Source organism: Taeniopygia guttata, chromosome 1, assembly GCF_048771995.1.
Source record: "Taeniopygia guttata chromosome 1, bTaeGut7.mat, whole genome shotgun sequence".
NCBI classification, from domain to species: domain Eukaryota; kingdom Metazoa; phylum Chordata; class Aves; order Passeriformes; family Estrildidae; genus Taeniopygia; species Taeniopygia guttata.
In genome coordinates, this window is record NC_133024.1 from 8,170,209 (window position 1) to 8,187,722 (window position 17,514).

Sequence of the window (17,514 nt, forward strand, 5' to 3'; positions counted from 1 at the left end):
GCTCTTCACAACCTTCTTTCTGCTTTGCTACGGGATTAAGACAGTCTTTAGAAATACATAGCAATAGAAAACTGAATAATGCACATCCAATAGCCTTTTTCATGCAATAAAAGCCTTGTTCATGGACTTTTTAAGATTAGTTCTTCCCTTAAGTGTGCAGATATTAATAAATAAAAGTGTTACTCTTTCAGTAACTCTTGCACAGTATAAAAAAAGTACCAGGAGCAAACACCCTTCTCTTCTTCACAGGGGAGCACAGTTGTGACAGAATAAATAGCATGGATGCAGGAGACCTGGTTTGGAGATGAGTTCATAGCAAGGCCCAAGCAAAAGCCAGGCTTGATCACTACTCACCATCCCTTAGAAAAACTTAGCCTTTTACAGGTGATAATTCAGGCACAAAGAGATACATCCCTTTCTCCACAAGCAACAACACAGTGGCTCAGACAGGTAGAATTGCCATGGTGTTCTAACAAACCATCCCTGAATCTAGGAGCATCTTTGCCAAATACATTTCCTTCAATATATTTGTTTCAGATCTGATTTATTTCACTACTGTCACTCCAGAAACATTAAGTAAGTTCACAGCAAGAGATAAAACATCCAATCCCCTCACATATAATCAGTCTTAGATGAAGAAAAACACTTACATTCTCTTTACCTTTTTTATGTTTTCTGGGTCTAAGTGGAAATATGACTGAGAATTATCATCACCATTCAGTAGATGAAAAAATCTGAAACATCTATTTTTTTTCCCCTAAATTTAAAAGCTTTCAGCACATCACTCCTCAAAATTCCTGGGTAGCATGGCAGTTAAATGTTTTTACCAGTTTTAGAGGCAAAGGAACCAAAGATCAACTTGTTTTCAGAAACAACATTACTGTACTGAGCACAGAATATCTGACACTACTCAGTGATAAGTATACTGCACTGAATCAGAAGTACTGCCTTGAATTAGATAATTTCTAAATAACACCCACACAGTTCACACCAACTTGACCACTACCTTTGAAAACTGAAATCTGAAGATAACTTGGTGTAGCTCCTGGTCATTAGAGAAGGAAGACAGTGCACACAGAGAATCAGCTAGCAAAGAGGTAAACAATAAATACCTCCTTATATGCCTTCTACTTGTGATAAACAAGGATATGTCTGTCTTTTCCTAACATCTCCTCAAAACAAGGACAAGTATAGCCAGAATGGAAGCCAGAAACTTTTACTGGTTCCTGATTTAGCAGCATGCCTGGTGCCTAAACCTGTCCCAGAATAACTCCCATCCCAATGATCCCCTTTAAAAACAGCAGCAGTGCTTCACTGAGTTCATGCACGTGCAAAGAACGCCATCCTAACAACAATCCTCTCCCAAGCTTCAGAAGGAAAAATCCTCAGGGGCCTGGGGTTGCACAGATAGAACTCAGCAGAAAGCCCAGATGACTTCTTGCTCCCTACTGCCCAGTTATGTAGCAAGGGTCACCCAAGGTCACTTATTTTTTTTAGTACTCATTCTTGACCTGAATACAGACTGGTAATATAAAAGATGTCAAAGGGGTCTTCTTTGTACCATTGATTTATCTGTCACTGATAAAGAGTTTCCTTGGGGTTTTTTACTTCATATTTTTCTCATAAGGACATGTATGAATCCTGGCTGCTCATACCTTAAAATCTTATAAAATGTTCATAAAAATGTTCATTGCTTATAAAATGATCATTTTGCTCAGCTGCCTTGAACCAAAAATAGAACACAAGCTGTGCGTCACCTGTCCCCTGGCTGCTATAAATGACACAGTCTTACACCTCAGTATGGCAGAGTTCATTGGCAAAAGGAGAAAATATGAATTTTTGAAACATAATTAATTATTTCAAGAAGGAAATCACATGCATCTCTAGGTCCTTATATTCCTACAGTTCTGGACAGTACTTCCCAAAACATCATAACGTTTTTCAGGTAGATATATATGTACACATATCCAAAAATATCCCACACATTTTCTTATTTTAATTACATAAAAATATGGGACCTGTGTATGCCCTTTGCTGGGTTACATTCCCAGCAGGTTGAGTTTTATTAGCCTGAAAAAAACTGGTCATGTCATAACTCTTTAGTTGAAAAGAAAGAACATGTGCATTATAGTCCAGTGCAAGGTGTGTTTTTGACTTGGCAGACCAAAGTATCAAGTAGTTTTGAAGTAAAAATGGTTAGAACAGTTTTAAATATTGAATTATTCAATTTCCCTACTGTGAATTCTTGATTCTGCAAAATATTCTCACCCTAAACAGCACAATCCCTCAAATCTAGATATTAAAGTACTTGTATATTGAAGAAATTAACATTTGGTACATTGAAATGTTTTAAATACTCATTCTAGATTTTGACTTTTTCAGTGGTTTTAGTACAAATGGCTACATTTGCAGTTATTTTTTAGTTTGAACTGACTTAATTTTGTGAGAAAAACCTACACTTCAAAATCAACATCCCCAGATAACCTGAACAACAGAGATAGAGGCAGAGGAGATCAAAGGCACAGAGCCTTCTTGTAAGAATGAGCAGGCTAGAGTGATCAAAGGGAGAGAGGAGAGGACTCTGGATCTTAACTCCTACTTCCACTATACATGTATAATTTACAGGTTATTGACTTGTAGAAGGGGAACTATTTATACACTAAATATAGTTTATAGGCTGAAAAGTTATTTGAAATACAAAAATTAACTTTAGTTGTTGAAAATATACAGGCAGTATCTTTTAAAATCCCATTTTCAAATAGGAAATGCTGTTAATATAAGCAGCTTTCTTTTCAATAAACTGTCTCTTTCTGACAAAAATCAAACATATAAAAAGGCACACTATGGCTGGTAGGTGTCATCACAGAGAAGATATTGTGCTGTTTGAAAATGATAATTCACAGGAATAATGGAAAACTCACGTTCTGAGAAAAGATATAGTACTTATACTAACTTTGGGGAAAATTTGGTGCAATACTGAATCGCAGAATGGTTTGGGTTGGAAAGGACCTTGAAGATCATCTCATTCCAAATCCCTATTATGGACACCTTCCACTTGACCAGGTTGCTCAGAGCCCCATCCAGCCTTGGCTTGACCACTTCCAGGGATGGAGCATTCACAGCTTCTCTGGGAAACCTGTGCCAGGGCCTCCACACCCTCAAAGGGAAGAATTTCTTCCTAATATCTAAGGTAAACCTACTTTCTGTCAGTGTGAAGCCATTCCCCCTTGTCCTGCATCTCCAGGCCCCAGTAAATAATCTCTCTCCATCTCTACTGAATGTTCTCTGGTACTGGAAAGCCACAACTGGGTTACCCCAGAGCTTTCTCTTTTCAGGCTGAGCAAGCCCAGTTCTTTCAGCCTTTCCTCATAGGAGAGTCCTTAATCCCTTTATCAAATTAAAGTTCCACACTATATCTGTGAAATTCACATCACGTAGTCATATCAGGGCATTTCTTTTGCTTTTGCCTCACAAATTTCCTGTATACAAGCAGACTTTCCTCCATAAGAGTTTTCACATCTTCCCATACAGGGTACTTAAATCAGGACTGGGATCAGCTATCATGTAATCAATTGAGTACCTTAGCTACCAGATCCTTGGTTACTTGATTATCCATCTCTATCAGAATTAAGTTCTGTACTGGACAAAACATTTCTAATTATTTTTTTCCTAAAAACAAAGGAATTATTGTCCTCAGATTTTGATTTGGCCAATCAGGTAAAAACATTAACTCTGAAAATGCTGAATAACTATATAAAAAGAAATACCAAGCATTATGTGTACATTAGTGAAATAATTCAAATTCAGTAATGATACATGAATTCATGCAACTTTTAATTCCACAGCTCATTGAATTTTATGATATTACATCTTTCTTTTGCCCCAGATACATTCACACACTGTGAATTTCATGTTAATATCCAAATTTTCTTCTTGGTGGAGAGACAGGAGCCTCATCACAGCCAAGTACAGTGTAGCTGAAAACACATCTGACTTTGAGAAAATGTTCTAGTTCACACTCTACAGTAAAACTGCAGCTTGGACAAAGGGTGACATAAATAAGCACAGAATGATTACTGAAGAACCTGAAACATGATGAATCATTAACTAAAACCAGACAGCACAGTAGGTTTGTCATTGGTTTGAAATTTTCAGTACTGGATGAATGACCAGCATAAAGGAGATTTCAGAGGACCAACAAACACCATGTACCTAAATGATGTTTTTTTTTTATTTTCCTAGTTATAAGTAGAAGACATTAATTACTTGTTCCAAATTGTGATCAGAGTCCTCAGTTGCCTTTCAAACTCTGTCTAGAATTCTGAACCACTAGCTTACACAGTCTGCGTGAACTTGAGAAGGGTTTTTATGTTCAGCTTGCACGGGTCTTTGGGATCCCTACGTCTTTGGGATCAAAGTAAAGAATTTGCATTTTTTCATTACAACAAAAACATGTAAAGTAAAATTTGGACAAGAGGAATCCAGTATGAATATCACACTTTTTGATCAGTACTGTGTATATCCTGGCTTAAAAACTGGGAGGCAGGGCTTGTTCCAGTGGCTAAGAGATGGGTATCTACAGAAGAATCTACATTTTGGGCAGAGGGAACTGTCTGGTTTGCTTTCCAGAAAGACTTGGTTGCTGAAGAGAGTCAGTTTACAGCAGTCTCAGGACAATCATAAGGAGATATATTCAAAGGGTTGGCAGCTGCTGGGTGCCTAGAGGAATACTTCTGGACTTACTGACATGCCATCCTTCTTATACTTTTCTTATTGTAGCAGGAAATTAAAGTTTATTGATCATTAATCTATAAATGCATTGCTTTCAGTTTGTTAACAGACGGTTCATTCATTCACCACAACTCCAGTGGACTATGTTTAATTATGCTTCTGCTTCCTGAAAAAGTACTTTTCTAAAACACTATGGTAACCAATGCTCATAGAGCATGGAACCAAGCAACCAGATTTCTGGAATGCCTTTCTGGATAGCTTTTATCTAGCAGGAAAGAAGCAGAATGCAACATGTAGGCAACAGTCCCCTTAGTTAAAATACTGCTAAGTTCTGCAAGCAGAACTAGTTCTGTCCCCAGAGGATTAATAATAGTCATGGGATGGTGAATTCATAGAATCATAGAAAGCTCATCTCATTCCAGCTCCTGTGCCATGGGCAGGGACTCCTTCCTCTAGACCAGGTTGTTCAGAACCCCATCCAACCTGGTCTTGAACATTTCCAGGGATGGGGCAGCCACAATTTCTCTGGACAATGTGTTCCAGTGCCTCACCACCTGCACAGGAAAGAATTTTTTTTCCAAGTTCAAGAGAACTAAACTTTCACAGGGAATGCCAATATCCTCTTTTAATTTGAATGATATATACCTGATTGAATGTAATGCTGCACACAGAGCATGCAGAAACTTGTTCTCCACATGATGAATGTCCCATGATGAACCTTTTGTTCCATGCTCTGGGGGAGCAGTCGGGCTGTATAATGTCTCTAGGCCTTAATCATGCAAATTCTTACACTTGTATCAATGTGTACAATTAGCCTTCTCACTGAAATTATAAGAACTATCTATTATGAGCGAGTCTGTAGAGCTTTCTTGAGTATGAGAGCCCTAAAATCAGATATTGGGTTTTATTATGTAAACAAATAATTAGTGCAGTAAATTTCCTTTAAAATACTTTATTGAGATCTTTGGAGATGATCAAAACAGCAACATATGAACGAAAACATTTGTCAATATGTCACTGTCTACCTCAGACTATTACCTTATGCTGGTATCTACTGACAACTTGGCTAGTTTCAAATAACTAGCCAAGTGGCTTCTCCTACATATGTGGGGGATCTCCTAATAAATTGCCTCCTTAGCTACATGGCAAAAATTAGTTTTTCACATGAGCAGTATCTACTTGAATTTCCTCCTCCATTTCTATCTGTCTTCAAAAGTATCAGCAATCTTTCCTGCTCAGAACACAGCTGTATATCTGGATGCTTAATGAAAAGCCCGAGATACACCACCAATCTAAATGAAATAAGCCTAAGGACTGCTTTGCTCTCAAAGGATTTGGCAACATACTAGAAATACCTAATAATGAGAAAGAAAATTAATATAATATTTGTATGCATTTTCAGTCACAATGTAAATTCTAATCTTGAAGTGTTTGTAAACCAAGCATATCACAAGAAATAGCTTTTTCATCAAAAAAGGCTTCCTACTACAGTGCTGTTGTAACCTCTTTGTGATTTTCATTCTGAAAATCTTTTTTTTTTTCCCTGTGGGAAAAAAATTACACATAGTAACTTTGTATATAACAAAGTATTTCCTATCATTATTTTGGCAACTCCTTCCAAAAAGTCAGTACCTTTTGACTGAGTGTGGTGTGACCAAGCCCCCATTTACTTTGAGTATTGGGGAGTTACGTGACTTCTCTTCTACAGATGTCTGGTCCATCCTGAGCTCCTCTGTAGATACTGCGGAGTGTGTGTGTACACTCAGACATTTGTGTAGTCAAAGAACCCCTGTGAAAATACTGCTTGTCAATGAAATGCATGTATTGCTCTCTTGAGTAGTGTATGACAAAATAAATACTTCACCTCTCTCACACCCTGTCTCTCTCTCATGAGGCCCTCTTTGGAATTAGAGGAATTACGTTCTGGAGCAGAAGACACAAGAGACTAGGATGAATTTGTGGGTGCTGTAAAAAATTAAAGCTCTTTACAGATAAGTAATACATTTTTTTTTCTGATTTTGTAATTGGGCATTGCACTCCTGTAGTATTGTAAGAAACTGCAACTAAGAAAACTCACATCTGGATAGGAAAAGTGATTGATAAGCTGCTGCAGTTGAGAAAGCAGGTTCTACTAGTGATATTTTATTGTGCAATCTAAATCATAAAGTCTGCAAACATTTATGCAGAAACCAGTCCAGCTTCAGGTAAGGTTGAACTGTGAGTTCCTAGAGGTACTATACATATACGATGCTTAAAAACTGTGATGCAACTGCCTGTGGCTAACATGTCCAGATGTGAATTTCTATTCCACCTATAGTCTGAGTTAAACTACTCTTATCTGACCACTTAACTATCTCAGGTCACTCAAATCAGCAAATAATTCTTATTACAACTAGGAAGATATGTAGCTTTGGCTTTTCAGGATTTGTGAAAAGATGATTATCCATAAACTGATTTAGGTAAAAATTCAATAAAGTTTTTATATGATACATGGGACTAAATCCCAGCCATGTATTATTTTCTGATTTAAATTTATAGCAGGGTGAACACTGGTATTTCAGATCCTTTGCCTTTTCTAGTTAAAGAAAATTTGCAAAATTAAACATCTATTTGATATTTTACATAACTCTGAACTCTGTAATGGCCATGTGAAAGACAGTTGTAACATTTACAAAATTACCTGTGATGCAAATCAAAAACTATGCAAGGACATCCTCTTCTCAACGTGCTTCAGGCTCATTTTGCAAATATCAAATTTGTAAGCAATTACACATGAATTAAAATAAACTGATCAATTAATTTCAAAGTCTGATACAGATGAAGAATTATCCATTTGACTAGTTGGCCATTTCTTTAACACATACTGTGCATGGGTATTTTAAATATATACATTTAGAAATTCTTCAGAAATTTTCTCATTGAAACAATTACTATAGCCCAAAATTTTCTTGTACCTTCCTGCAGAAACTGACACAAAAATGCATCAGGGTTGCAGAGGTTTTTTAATCATAGAACTCAGTTTATATTTGATAGAAAGAGTCCTTTCAAATGTTTAATATGTTTCTAATCCATAGCTTTCTAGCTTGTGTTTACTTACAGAAGCCTCTCAGCCCGATTGCTTATATATATTTTCAGCTTCTTTTTTTTCCTGGGCAGTTTTATTTTTGTAGTTTTTTTCTGGAGGGCAGATTGATTTTTTTATTTGCTTGTTTGGGTTGGTTATGGTTTTGGTTTTTTTAGGCTTTCATTTGGTTTGGTTTTTTTTTTCTTTTTTTCTTAATTTTTTATATTTTATTATTTCTTTTTCTTGAATTGAATTTGCTTAATCTCCCTATAAATCTTTCTTTGAGTGTATTTGGCTTGTCTGGGTACCTCTGCAGCATCATTTGGTGAGAACACAAGGTCACAGGTTTCCCAGGTACAACAATCCTTTCTGAAGACAGGAGCATTTACCAAAGAAAAGGGGCTCCAAAACCCCATCTGCCCTGGGAACAAACTCACAGAAGAGATAAAAGGATACTATATTCTGGAAATTTTGTTCCTTTCCAAATAAAATATTGAGTTGATTAAAATCCAAGAGTTGAAAATTCTGGCATTTTCTGAAGGTTGTAATACCTTTGAACAATCTGCCAGACATTTCTGAACTACTCTTGAAACAGATACCAACCTTAATAGTGTAACACCAACCTCTTCATAGCCTAAACTTTCAAAAGTCTTTGCTGTGTGAGCCAGCACATGTCAACGTGTTTTCTTTCACCCAATTAGATATCATTTTCATTACTGCTCCTTCCTCCTCTGATTTAGTATTTACACATGCAGAATATTTTATTATTTAAGCAAGTTTTCACATTTTTCCTACTCTGTTTTCCCCCAAGACTGCATCTTGCAACAACAGAGTGCTAAGGAACAAATGCACAGTGTAATGCACCACCAGAAAATAATCAGATATTACGATGATAAGAGCAGTATAATAACCTATATGGAATAAAGTAAATCATTGTTCATTATGATCTTCACTCCAAATTTGTATTTTTGTGCTTTGAAGGGACTTATTTACTGGAAGAACATCTGTGATGTAGAATTTAAGTTACAGCATCATTAACAGAAATTATTTTCCTCTATATAATCAAGTCTATTATATTGATAATTTCTAGGAATATTTAATTGCCATTCAAACACTTAAGCACACAAATACCTATTTTTTAATTCTAATATGAGGTGTAATTTATCTGCTTGTTACTGTTAAAGAAGTTTTGTACAGGGAAAAAATATAGCTCCATAATCCGTGTAGTCTGTATTTCATAATTTCTCATTGTTAAAATGTTTTATTTAGATTAGAGAGGTCCATTTGCTCTTCTTATTTCTGTTTACATTTTCTTGTTGGAATATAATCTAATTCAAGTATTTTCTTCCCACTTTTTGCTCTTCTCTTTTCAGAATGAAAAATGTTCTTAATGATCCAGATTTATATCATATTTTAACTTTGCCTGATACCCATCCCTAAAGATTCCTACTTTTTAATTGGAGTACAGAACAAGAAATCTTGGTATATATATAATAAAATTTTTTGCATTTCTTTAAATTAAGATAATAGATGATAAAGTTTAAACTAGGTTATAATATTCTATCTATATCCTACATGTAGATATCTATCATTTTTTTCATAATTAATTTATTAATAATTAATGTTAAATAAATATTTTGTACGTGTTTGCACATAATAATTTTATTTGGTTTTATTTAGAATCTTGCTTTTTCCAGTGAACTTTTTTTTTTCTAGAGGAATAAGCAGGTTCACAATCAGTACATTTTTAACAAATTTTGATAGAGAAACATTAGAAGATGTAACGCTCTATATAATATATTTTGTTCCATTCAGAGATAAAATTAATTACCTTTAAGTGTGTTAAAGGTAATATTTATCCTGCTTAAGCTGAAAATCCTAATATATTTAACCACGATGTTGATGGTGATATTTTCACAGTATTGTCATTACAACTACATGCTTATAGGCAAGTCTGCTGATTAATTTAGTCTCCAAGCAAGACTTCTCCACTGCCAGTTCATTTCTTAATTCAAAGCAATGTAGTGTTTTTAAAATACAATTAATTTTATATAATTTGTCTAAAAGAATACATGTGAATTGAAGCCTAGAATGTCCATGTAAACAGAACATGAACAATATTCTGCAGTACTTCATAATAAAATCAGATTAACAAATGGGGGGCAAGAAATCCAAGCACTTCAGGGCACAGGTACACTGCTATTAACGGGCAGCATTGAGCAGAAAAATAAAACACTGACTTTCAGATGCTACCAAGATTCTATAAATACTGTGATTGTTTGCAAACTCTGGCAACTCATTTGCTTACTTAGCTGTGTGGAATTCTGGCATTCAAATCCAGGTATTATGAAGAGTTCACAGACTAAGATGAACAGGATGTATGTCTCCGTGAGACTGGCTGGGGTGGAGAATAGAAAGGCATAGCCTAAGTCTGAGCACCTAGAATTGCTCCTTCTTTTCCAAACTGAGTGGCCTCATCCTATGCATAAATGTACATCTGAAGTGGGAGTACAAGCAGGACAGAATGAACCATTAAGCCTGGCTTTTTCCCCCCATATGCTGCTTAGGGGCTAAACATAGCAGTGCTGTATGCTAGAAAGAGAAGAGCAATTCAGAATCTGCACCACAGGAAGAAAAAGTTGTTAAAAATATGTCTTTTTTGTACTGCTTGAAATGTATAATCTGTTTTTAAAGTGCTGAGCACAATATAAATGCAGATTGTGTTAGATTCTACTTACCAAAAAGCCTAGTCACAGCGTTATGACAGCTTTATGACATTTAAACATCATAGCATGTGAAAACATGGAGGAGATGGCAGGTGGGAGGAAGTACTTGATATTCAAGAGAAAATATTAATGGATGTGTCTAAAATGTAACTACTTTTAACATGTCATGCTTAGGAATATTTGCATAATATTATCCTTTAAATTGCAGTGTGTACATATTAATTTCACAGTGTCACTCCCAATAAGTCTAGCATCTGTACATTCAATGGGCGCAGTCTAGCACACTTGCATCTCCTTATCATAGACATTTGGAGTCTCAATTTAACAAGTGACTCAAAAAGCTAGACAACCCAGATAGGCCTGAAGATTTTGGGGAAAATCTGAAAGCCCCCAAACACATTCTTTTCTAGGAAACCATATCTTCCCATATGAAGGGTTGTCCCAAGCTACCTTCTGCCCCTTCCTCAAATATATTGTTTCTTAAATTACTCTTCTTCCTCTGGATAATGCCTGCTATTTAAGGACTCAAAGTCTAAAGTCTGTTTCGACCTGCAGAAGAGGTAAGAAAGAAAGGAGAACAGAACAGTTTAGAAACGTGACTGAGAAGCTTAAAAAAAACCCAAACAAAAAACCTCAGTGATGAACAATAAAGCAAAGCACAGCACTCCATATATGCCCTTTGTGCTTGGTGTTATATAGTTTCTTGCACATTTTTACCTCTTCCATTCTGCACTCTCCACTTTTCCCTAGGAAGTGCATCATTAGTTGCATGTGAAATGTGGCTGCGATTTTTTTTCCTCCGGTTTAAAAAAATTATGCTTTTTATTTGAAGAATTAGTCAGGCTGGAAGGGACCACAGTGGGTCACTTGGCCCCAGCCCCCTGCTCAAGCTGGGTCATCTCAGAGCACATGGCACAGGGTTGTGTCCAGTCAGTTCAATGCTCAATAAATATAAAAAACCCCAGAGCTGTATGTGTCTGATCTCATTATCAATCTGAACAGTCTTCTCTTCTATACGGTGGCATTTTGGACTTTAGTTTGATACCCATTTGCAGTGGAAAGCAGGAATTGTACCACAAATCCTGTAAGCCCAGGCTGAAAAATCCATGATGTTTTTCTTGTACTACATGTCACACCATTAAAGGAAAAACCACCCTGCAATATTTAAGGTTTCTACTCTGTTTGCTCTTAAAAGCATAAAGAGAACATTGGAGTCACTGAGACTCAAGGAAACTAAGGCACACATATGAGTATGAATTTGTACACCACCATTTTCTAGCAGGTCCCTGCCACCTTAGGTATTCAGAATGACACATGGGGAGCACATTTAGACCTATAAATCTGCCATTCACTGGCTTTCATATGTTTCTCTTTGTAAGATAAGCAACTTCCTCAGAACTTAATTTCTTCACAGTGGAGTTTCTATTTAAGAACAAGACATGCCTGCTAAAAAAGCATTTTGTTTTGTTTTGAAACCATTGTAAGCTAAGAGGATACAGAATCTTCAGGACATATTAACATCTTAAAAGAAAATTGGCAGAAAAAATTCTATAATCTCACTTATTTAATTTATTATAGCTGTTAGTCTTTCCAACAGGGTAGTTGTAAAAGTGTTGGAAAATATTTTAACTCATTTCTGTCAAGCTGTTCCTCCTCATCCTTTCTAGAATTTTCTTCCTTATTATTTACTTAATTTTATTCAAGTAGATCAGAAAACAAAGTTGTCAATACTGTGTAAACACTATCCCCAGAGAGGGTTAGAAAAATGAAACTGTTGAGAAGTCACAAGAAAGCTGTAGATCAGCTGTTCATTTTTGCTATATATTATGAAAATTAACAAAAAAAAAAGTCAGACATAAAAGATGCTATAATATCTATCCTGAAGATACCAGTTTAAACTACAAAATAATAATGCAAGAATATTTAGTGAAATTTCCCTTAAATGTTCCAGGAAAAACTACTTAAAACTAAGCCTTTGGACGTATGACAGTTTTTAAGATGCTGTAAAAATGAAGCAAGTTAGTATCTCATCCAGTTATTCATTTTGAGAAAATGCCAAAACCACAATAGTTATATCTCTACTGTTCCAAAATGAGGCTTGTACCTCTCAGCTCCTGTAACTTCTGACATTCTACTGCCTGGAGATATTTGAAGAAAAAAAATCACATACCCTATCCTATTTTTACATGTCTGACTAATTTCTAAAAGTAGATTGGAAGCTCTACAGAATGAAATCAATGTGGTGTTTCTGATGAAATCTTAACACTTCAGGTAACCAAGAATTTGTTTCATTTGCTACTTCCTCATGAAAATAAGAAAATATAGAATTAAGACAAAAGGCATAAAAAGCAATTGCCTTAAAAAACTTGCTTTACAGTTGTTAAAAAGGTGTGAAATTATTATTTAAGACTTCCTTCTCCTTGTAGTAATGATTGTAACAATATTGCATAGATGATGATATTAAAAAAGAAGGAAATACTTATTCTGAGTCTTGGATATTCTTTCTTTTATAAACGTTATTTGAAGTCTGAAGTTGGAGTGAGCCTTTGAAAACATCCTCTCTAACTATAAGGCTACAAAGCTAAAGAGAGCATGAAAGGGGGAGTTCTTTCATACTCACACCCAACTGATTAAGCATTAATGAAATTATCAAACTTTGCAAGACTGATGTCAGGAGAAAAAGAGTTGCCAAGTTTGCTGAGAGCCTGGCCCTCCCTGCAAGTGGCCTCCTGTGCTCATACTAAGATCTATCAAAATCTGCCTTTTCCGAAAACAAGGGCTTCTCTGTCTGGTTGGAGCTCCAAGAGCAGAGCCCATATATGCATATACTGACAGCATTTTATGGAACTTTGCATAAGGAATATTAAAAATGTTTCAATTGGTTAGTTAGCTTAAGGCTCTATGGTTAGGCTTTCCCTGGTCTACAGACATAGCACAAAAAGTGACACCATGTACTCCACACCCATCAGAACCTATCATTCCAAGACTCATAATTAATTCCAAATGATCTCAAAATAATCTCATTTTCCTTTAAGAAAGGAAAGTGGCAGAGCTACTTGAAGGGAGACAGGAGTTTGGATCCTGACTTCTCAAGTGTACACAGTGGGCCAGGACAACAGCCCTGATCAGGAATAAAGGCTGGATTTCCCTTCCCTAATCATCTCCCTCCCAAGGACTGAAGCACACAACACTTTCAATCTTCAGGGCCAGCTCCTCTCCCTGCCAGGGTGAGCTCTGTGCAGGAGGTACTGGGTACACCTAAACTAAAATTGTGTTTTAACTGTGTGGGTGCAGGATCTGACTCAGCACACATCAAACGAGTGACCAAAGTGAGGGGGAATTTCTGGTGATAACCTCCTGTTAGGAAAAGGGAGGTTATGTGTGCTAACACCCTGAAGAAAGTCATTCAGGAGTAGAAAAAACTTGGAGAGATTTGCCATACAAGTCATCCCCAGGATTCAATATAGCTGACCAGCAAATATTGCTACATAAGAAATGAAAATGCAAGTGAATTTAGGACTAGTTAAACAAAAATACTGCAAACAAAAATATAAATGCAAAGGTAATATCAGTTCTGGTGTCTTCCATTACTGATGTTAACTGAAGAGAAATACCCTCTTAGCAAACTGAAATGCCACAACAGCAAAACTCTCAAGAGTGATACTACTAGTGATTTTATAATCACTAGTAGTAAAGTTCATATTCTTGCACACCCAAGTTGTAAAAGAAACAGCCCTTCTAACAAATTCAAACCTCTCTCAAAAATGCACATGTCCATATGTCCTTGTCACCAGTTACAACAAAGGGCCCAGAAGAGCAATTATTTACTTCTGGGCATTATAAAAACTTTCTCTGCTTTAAGTTATTTTCAACAGTCAAAATGTTTAGTCAAACAAATTAAATTGCATTTTTTAAAAAATAAAAGTGCTACCTTTTAATCAACTTTTTGCAGTCACTCAGAGATTTGTGGAATTTTGAGTACAAATGTGTGCAAAACCCTGAACTTGGTGAAGAAACTACTCCTGCTTTTTTATGGTTGTTAATTTTTCAGGGACAAACTGAAATTATTTAGTCTGTACTGATTCTGTATGAAACTCATCCCTGTGCACAGAAACACACAGTTTTATGTCATACAAGACTTCAGAAAAACAGCAATACAGAAACCACCACATGAGATGAAACCTGGGGCTCACAAGTCTAGAACTGAGAGAGCCAGGACCAGGTATTTACAAGGAGGTTTAAGTGAAGCACAGTTAATAGAGAAACAGTCATTTATTTAATTCCAGCTTGTATGCCTTTTAGTTTATAGTTTGTGAATAAATCCGTTATGCATCTGAGACCTGAGTGGAGAGTAATTAGGTGAATCCTGTGGTTTTGTTCAAGTGTAACACTGGCAACCAGATTCTGATTGTGAAAACTGTGAATCCAATTTTCACTCACAATGGCCATTCCTTAGAGTTTGTTCTGTACCTGCCAGTAATTTGATGTGCTGCAATAGTCCTAACTTGCTCAAACCTCTGAATATTTCAAAAAGGCACTGTTGGAGTACAAAAAACTTCTGAAAGAATTGCTATGCCATTTACCAGAGCTCTAATGGAATACACTTCTAAGATATTTTTTGCCTCAAAATAGTTATTTAGAGCTTTTATTATTTCCTACAGAACCCAAATTTATGCCTTGAAATGAAAATATAAGATGCCACCAGTTATTCAAAAGATTTAAAATTTAAAAATTTAAAAGTAAGCCTCCTCCTGTTGGATTTTGTATATTATAGATAATTTCTGGTTCTCAATTTGTGTACTGCATAGAAATTGTGTAATAACAATGTAACCATACTGTAAGAATGCTTTCAAAGCCTCTGAGAATGCCAGTAGCCTGACAAATTTTAAAATACAGCTATTTGTCAGAGCGTTAATTATTGTTAAGAATTGTTAATTATTGTTAAGAATTGTTGCTAATCAAATATCTATGGAAAATTCTGCTTTTGGACAGTACTGCAACATTAACTCAGTATCTCAATCACCACGCAGCCTTGCAGGCTTACAGCATCCTACCCCACAAATATTGACAGAACTGGGACCTCATCAAAAATCTAAATAATTTTTAGAACACTTGGATTCATATTTTAAGTTTGTAAAGAGAAATGAAAAGTGCTAAATCAGCTTGCATTTCAGTACCAAAGACCAGCACTCCATGCTGAGCTGCCTGATTGAGCCAAGCCTGTTACTTCACACAGAGATGTTCATTACATATATATATTACACAATAATGCAGTTATTTCATGGAAACATATGGAGTATGCATGAAGATATATGGTGCTCATGGAGCAGAAGTATTTGTGGTAGCTCATTTTTTATACCACATAAAGCCTACAAGCATCACCATTAAGGGGAAAGGAGGCCATAAATGAATTCACTAAGGAGAGGAAACAGTTCAGAGAGTAATGGAATCACAGGATGGCCTGGGCTGGAAGGGATCTCAGAGATCATCTTGGGCCACTTCTTGAGCTTGTCCAATTTGTTTGAAACTTTTTGGAGGATCTAATCTCTTCCTTTGGACTTTGCTTCTTGAAAAAAATGCCACTGACTGCCAGATACATAAACCAAGCAATTTTTGAGTGTGGCGGCCAAAGAAAGAAAGTATGGAAGGTGTAAGGATGAGGTGGGAAAAAGTAATTTATTCCCAGAAGATAAAGTTTTGATGATGAATTTTATTTCACTCTTTTAATTAAAATATTTTTTTTAAATTGTCCTGTCAAAGACATATTTAAGGAAATCTTTCTAAATTACACTGATTTTTGTTTCAGTAAAATGATTAATGATATTTAAAGAGAGGCTGTTAAAAAATAAACTAAGTTATCTATTTGAGCCATAATGATTTGTTTTCTTGGATAAGTCATACTTATAAATAAAACAATTATTATTCCAAATCAATCAAAGCATTACAATTTCATTACAATTTATATCTGTAAGGCAAACACCATGACAAATTCTGAAGGGGACATCTTGATATAAGAAGAAAAAATCAGATAGTATCAACAGCCATCTTTTTTCTAGAGCTGGTAAAGTTAATGGATTAATTTATTGTTGATAATTATATCTAGTAATGCTTTGAACAAAATATCATAATAAAATATCAGAATAATGAACCTTGGAGAAATTACTAATTTGGATATGCCAAAGATCCACAAAAAGCCCAGATGTTGGGGGCGAAAAAAATTTTGTTGTTGTTGCTTTTTTGTTCTTTGATCAGTAGTCCAAACTTTTAATATAAAATTCTTTTGCAAAGTTCTTAAGACTAACATTTGCAATCACTACGTACTTTTAGACCAAGACTTGCTCCTTCTTTGCAAGGGAGTTGCAGACTAATTTGCAAACAAAACCCAGGAATATAATGCTAGGCAAAAGGCAGCACAGGCTGAAGCAGATATCCATTTTTTTAAAGGACATAAAAGGTATTGGGAGCAATTTGTCTAAAAAAAATTCAGGAGGAGATCCAAAGGGATGATCTCCGTGGTGAACTGAGAAAGCTTTTTAAGTGTTGGCAGCACCACACAAAAACCCACTGTCATGAAGTTAGAATAATGAGAGGATGATCAAAGAACAGTTTATCTAAATTAAAGGTGAGATTAACAGCACTGATAAAAAGGGAGAGCAATGGACTATTTTAACATAAAATAAGAAAAATACTTGCAAAGGAACACAGTGATCTTATTTATTATTTTGGCTGTATTTGGTTATTCTAGCCAAGGCTAAGATAAGCCTATAAAAAACCACAAAAACTTTTAATCTAAGGCAAATCTCATCTATATACTGTGAACATAATATTCCATCCAAAATGGCAACTTTAATTCATTTTGTCCACATCATTCTATTTAAAAAAAGGATAAAAATTATCAAATGTGTGTAGGCAACATTAAAGCTGCACTGCATGTAAATGATATTACCCAATGCCCTCATAATTATAAATGGGGTGGACAAAAAACTACAAACA

General features: G+C 35.6%; 1 protein-coding gene across 31 annotated transcripts in view; it reads right to left on the reverse strand.

The window, feature by feature from the left end:
- LOC115492903 (uncharacterized) overlaps positions 1-17,514 on the reverse strand; it is a 531,227-nt gene that overhangs the window by 253,122 nt on the left and 260,591 nt on the right. The window lies entirely within an intron of this gene.